The 5520-nt window shown below is 50.3% G+C and overlaps 1 non-coding gene across 1 annotated transcript; it reads right to left on the bottom strand.

Annotated features, from left to right (window-relative positions):
* Positions 1-5448: 5448 nt before the first annotated feature.
* On the bottom strand, positions 5449-5520 carry TRNAC-GCA (transfer RNA cysteine (anticodon GCA)). Its single transcript has one exon. It is a non-coding gene; the product is annotated as a tRNA-Cys (tRNA).

Genomic DNA, 5520 nt, shown 5'->3' with positions numbered 1-5520 from the left:
GACCGCTGTCGAGTGACCAAAAGTTCCTGGTAAATTCGAAGCGTAGCAATGTCCAAGAGAAAGACCGGCTGTGAAGCAACGTTTCGGTGTTTCTGAATGCATTTAAACCATTGGAGAAAATCACGTGATGCTCAACAAGGAAACGTTGAGGCGTGGGGGTCGTCACGTGATACCGATTGCGTTTGGTCTCCTCACGTGACGATCAGGTCCACACGAGCAACGGTGATTGCGGCCAAATGGGAACCTCCAATTACATTGCCAACGGAGAGAAGGGCGATAGACACCAAGCCTGCCATGGACCCCCCTGACATGACGAGTGCAATGGTGCCGCCTTGTCTGCGCACCCAGAGGTAAGCATCGGGGGCTACGTAATGTGGGTGTGTCGAAACGTGAGTCTGTGGGAAACATAGGAGTTCGTAAGGTAGAGGACGTGGAAGATGTAACAGAGTCCCCCCTCAAAGGCCCACGACCTTGTGGGCAGGAGGGATGGTCCTTATGGAAGCGCGCAACAAGAAGCGGGGCCTGGACGCCCCGAGATGGAACCCAAGAGCGCTCCTCCGGACCGTAGCCCAACCAGTCCACGAGGTATTGGAGCCGACCTCTGTGCAGACGGGAACCCAAAATGGCACTGACCTCAAAGACATCGGGTGTGGAGACTGAAACAGGAGCAGGTGGAGTATGGACCCGGGTAGGGGCAAGGTATGGTTTAAGGAGGGAAGTATGAAAAACCGGGTGTATACGCCAAGCAGATGGAATAGCAAGGCGCAAGGCTACAGGGTTCAGGACTTTAGCAATTCTGTAGGGGCCGACAAAGCGGGGCAGAAGTTTGCGACAGCCAGGGATGTGTACATGGCGAGTTGACAACCAAACACGGTCCCCTACATGATACACAGGTGCTACTGCTCGTTTCCTGTCTGCCTTCTTCTTCATAGCTGTCTGTGCCTCACGGAGATGGATCATGGTTTGGGCATGAACCTCAGTTAGATCGCGGGCACAAGCAGTAGCAGCAGGGGTGGCAGAAGGAAAGTCCGGAAGTAGAAGGGTGCGTGGATGTTGGCCATACATGGAATAGAAAGGAGAAAAGCCGGTGGCCGAGTGCCATGCATTATTGTAGGCAAATTCAGCGAGATGGAGCAGATCGAACCAGGAGTCTTGATACTGAAGGGTCAGGCAGCGTAAAAACTGTTCTAGAGCCTGATTCACCCTTTCCGTCTGTCCATTACTTTCCGGGTGATAGGCCGAGGAGAAGCGGGCATCAATACCCAGGAGCTTGGTCAGAGAACGCCAAAAACAGGACGTGAATTGTGCTCCACGGTCTGATATGATGACTTGTGGGAGGCCGAAAAGACAAAAGACAGACCTAAAAAACAAACGGGCCAAGGTCGGGGCTGATGGCACGCCAGTGCAGGGAATGAAACGGGCCATTTTAGTATAAGAATCAACGATGACCCAGATGGTATCATACCCCTGTCTGCGGGGTAAGTCTGTGATAAGGTCCATAGAGACCGTGTGCCATGGTTTGGGGGGAATGGGTAGAGGTTGGAGCAAACCCAAAGGACGTCCCCTGCGTGATTTACATTGGGCACAGATCGCACAGGTGTTTACATAGTTCGCTACATCCCTTCCCATTGACGGCCACCAACACCAACGTCGTAATAACTCCAAGGTACGTTGTTGCCCTGGATGTCCGTTGATGGCAGCATCATGAGACCAGGCAAGTGCCTGATTGCATACATCGCTAGTGGGGAGGAATAATTTCCCTTGAATGAATGGCAGTCCCTCCTGAAGTGTAATGTCCCATTCAGTGAGTATGTGCCGGTGTTGGCAGGTCCAATCTTTAATCGTGGTAAGCATGGTTGGGGTCGGTGTACATAGGCAGATGACATGGCCCTTTCCCAATAATGTGTCCGGAAATGTGGAAAGCAATACTCCCCCAGGAGAACGTGAAAGTGCATCCGCTTTACCATGAGCGAATGCTGGCCTATGCTTTACCACAAAATCGAATGCGGCGAAGAATAAATGCCAACGCACCTGCCTACTGTTCACACATTTCAGAGAGGCAAGATCCTGCAGGTTTTTATGATCTGTGTACACCACCGTTTGATGCTTTGCCCCCATTAGATGGTGACGCCAGGTTTGAAGTGCATCCTTAATGGCTAACAGTTCCTTTTCTGTTACGGTATAATGGGACTCGGCTGTCGAGAATTTCCGTGAATGATAAGCTATAGGATGCAAAAGCCCAGTAGCAGAACAAGGTTGAGAAAGTATGGCACCTAACGCGAAAGGGGAGGCATCCGCCTCTACAACAAACGGAATCTCCGGGTAAGGGTGTTGTAGCACAGGGGCAGAAACAAACCTGGACTTGAGTGCCTCTAAGGCCCCTTGGTGGTCAGGTGTCCAGATGAAGGGGACATGAGGGCTGGTGAGGGCGGTCAGGGGAGAAACGATGGCAGAAAAGCCGGCGATGAATCGCCTGTAAAAGTTGGCAAAGCCGAGAAACGATTGGAGTTGTTTGAGTTTGACGGGGGTAGGCCACTCCGTGATTGCACGCACTTTTGTCTGATTCATGGTCAACCCACCGGGTGTAATGTGAAAACCCAGGAACTCTACTTCTTGAGAATGAAACAAACACTTTTCGGGTTTGGCGAACAAGGCGTTTCTTTTGAGGCGAGAGAGGACTTCTCTTACATGCCCGATATGGTCATCCAGAGAGGATGAGAAGATCAAGATATCATCTAAATAGACACCACGAATACATCAAGAATGTCAGATAATACATCATTGATGAAGCGTTGGAATGTGGCAGGAGCGTTACAGAGCCCAAAGGGCATCACGGTGTACTCAAACAACCCCTGTCGAGAACAAAAGGCCGTTTTCCACTCGTCCCCACGCCGCATGCGGATCAGATTGTACGCCCCTCTCAAGTCCAAACTTGGTAAAGATAGAAGCGGCCGTTAACTTATCTAACAGCGTAGAAATGAGTGGAATAGGATACCTGTTTTTGATGGTGATGGCATTCAACCGTCTATAGTCCACGCACGGGCGTAGATCACCTTCCTTCTTTGGCACAAAGAAAATGGGGCTAGCAGCTGGGGAACAGGAGGGACAGATATGACCTAGACGCAGAGCCTGCTGTATGTAATCCTTCAGGGCTTGTTCCTCGGAAGGTGACAACGAGTAGATCCTCCCCTTTGGTATGGGGGCATCTGGAATGAGATCAATAGGACAATTGTAGGCCCTATGCGGGGGCAAACCCTCCGTGGATGCCTTATCGAAAACCATGTGGAAATCTTGGTATTCAACAGGGATGCTAACCGAGATGGCCCCTACGACATGTAATGTGGTAGCCTCTGCTGTGTCATCAGTGAGTCGGGAGGAGGCCATGGCGCCAAGAATTGTGGCAGGAGAAACAAGGGAGTCTGGTTCTATCAGGCAAAAATGTTGACATAACTCTGACTCAAACGATACATGTCCTGTTCCCCAATTGATCAAAGGGTTATGTTGCCTCAACCAGGGGATACCTACAACGATACCGAACTGCGGTGTAGTGATGAGATCGAATGACAGGGTCTCTTTATGTGTGCCTTGTATTACCACCTCAAGAGAGGCCGTTTGATGTCTGATCGGGCCAGAAGTCAGGGACGTGCCATTGACTGCTTGTACGGGCTCAGGATGCTCCTTTTTGATTAAGTTAAGACTATGGGCTAAAGCGATGTCCATGAAGCAGCCAGTGGCCCCTGAATCGATCACAGGATAGACAGTGTGTGTGATCTCCCTGGTTGGTTTTAATAAGGCCTGCACTAGTATGGGTCTGATTGGACCAAAGGCGGGTTCAGTGGGGGTCAATGAAGGGCTCGCTGGTGCCCCCTCTCTCATGGGCGAGCCTTCTGAAAAAACGGAGTCTTGTTTCTGGGACGTCGAGGGCATTCTTTCGCATAGTGCCCGTTGAGTCCGCAATAAAAGCAGGTGTTATCTGTCCTCCGACGTTCCCTTTCAGTCGGTGTTATTGGACTGCGGATCCCGCCTATTGGCATGGGTTCGGGACTGGTAGATGGAGGTGCCGGGGAAGAGTGACTAGCAAATGTCGCTTCTGCCTTCTGCTCGGATCTGCGGGCGTCTAACTGCAGTGTGAGATCAACTAGATCCGAAAAAACAGAAGTCAGAGCAGGAACCACCGACAGAGCATCTTTCATGGCATTGGACAAGCCCCGGTAGAAAACGATCGCCTTTTTTTCCTCTGGCCAGGAAGTTTCTGCGGCCAATTGGTTAAAACGGGTGATATATTCTATCAATGTTTGCCTACCCTGTGTGAGATCAAGTAATTCCAGGTCCCGTGCCTGGGCCTTGTAACGGGTATTGAATACCTTTGCCATTTCTGCGACCAGCAGATCGAAATCGTATAAGGCAGGGTGATCGTTTTCCAACAATGGATTTGCCCAAGTGGCAGCTACCCCGGACAAATGAGACAGAAGGAAAGCGGCCTTAGTGACAGAGTCTGGAAAAGCCTGAGGTTTGCATAAGAAATGTAATTTACACTGATTTATGAAGGTGCGATATTTCCGGGGTTCACCCTGGAAGCGTTCTGGAGCAGCAAGAGGGGGAGTCAACGGGAGCAACACTGGAGTGGGAACGGGGGCTGAAGTCGGGGCAGGCTGGGTTGGAGAGGCAGGACCGGGTTCGTCATCATCACCGGGCAAGGGAAAACGTGTACTCTGGAGGGCATCAAGGCGGTGGTGAATGGCAGTCGTGGCAGTGGCCATGTCGGTCCTAAGGGCCTCTAGGGCCTGCATTAACGCGGTCACAGGGTCCCCGGCGGAGGGATTCATAGTCTGAACGAACCGGGAAGGCTTCACAGTCTGTCACAAAGTTGCCGGTCGTGCAGATATGAATATCTCCGTCCCCTAGTACCACACAGGCGATTATATGTGCTACAAGTGTCGCCTCCCCCCTACCGCCGCGTCCTACCAGTGAGTTGGGAAAGTAGGAACACCTGTGCTTTCAGTTTCCAAATGTATAGCTTAAATGAGACTGTGGGCACTGACGCTACTCTTTTAAGGCATGCATATGAATGGCACTGCTGGTAGTGCAGTGCTCACGATCAGAGAACCACATCTGAGACTGGATTCTTTGTAATTTGAGTGATGAGTCCTAAAGAAGAAATCTGCATAGGTAGCACAGCAGGTTAAGTGACCTTTGCAGCGATGTTATGTGTTAAGAGCTCCGTGTAAATACTGACTTCAGAGCTAAAAACAAAAACATGGATGTGATGTGTTCTTCTTTCGAGTTTTCAACCGTAGAGATATTTCAATTTAGAAAATTTAAGAAAGTATTTTAAAGTTCCACATTTCAGAGCAGCGACTGTTCACGGATGTCAGCTTTGCACAGAAAAGAAAGGCAATTCTTAATGAACTGAGAAAGTAAGTTTTAGAATAATAAATGATAAAAAGAAGGGGACACCCGGATTTGAACCGGGGACCTCTTGATCTGCAGTCAAATGCTCTACCACTGAGCTATATCCCC

The sequence above is a fragment of the Ambystoma mexicanum genome, chromosome 1p, assembly GCF_040938575.1.
Source record: "Ambystoma mexicanum isolate Mex_15411 chromosome 1p, UKY_AmexF1_1, whole genome shotgun sequence".
Taxonomy (NCBI): Eukaryota; Metazoa; Chordata; class Amphibia; order Caudata; family Ambystomatidae; genus Ambystoma; species Ambystoma mexicanum.
Note: the sequence above shows the minus strand (reverse complement) of the source record. Positions and strands in the feature narration are given on the sequence as shown.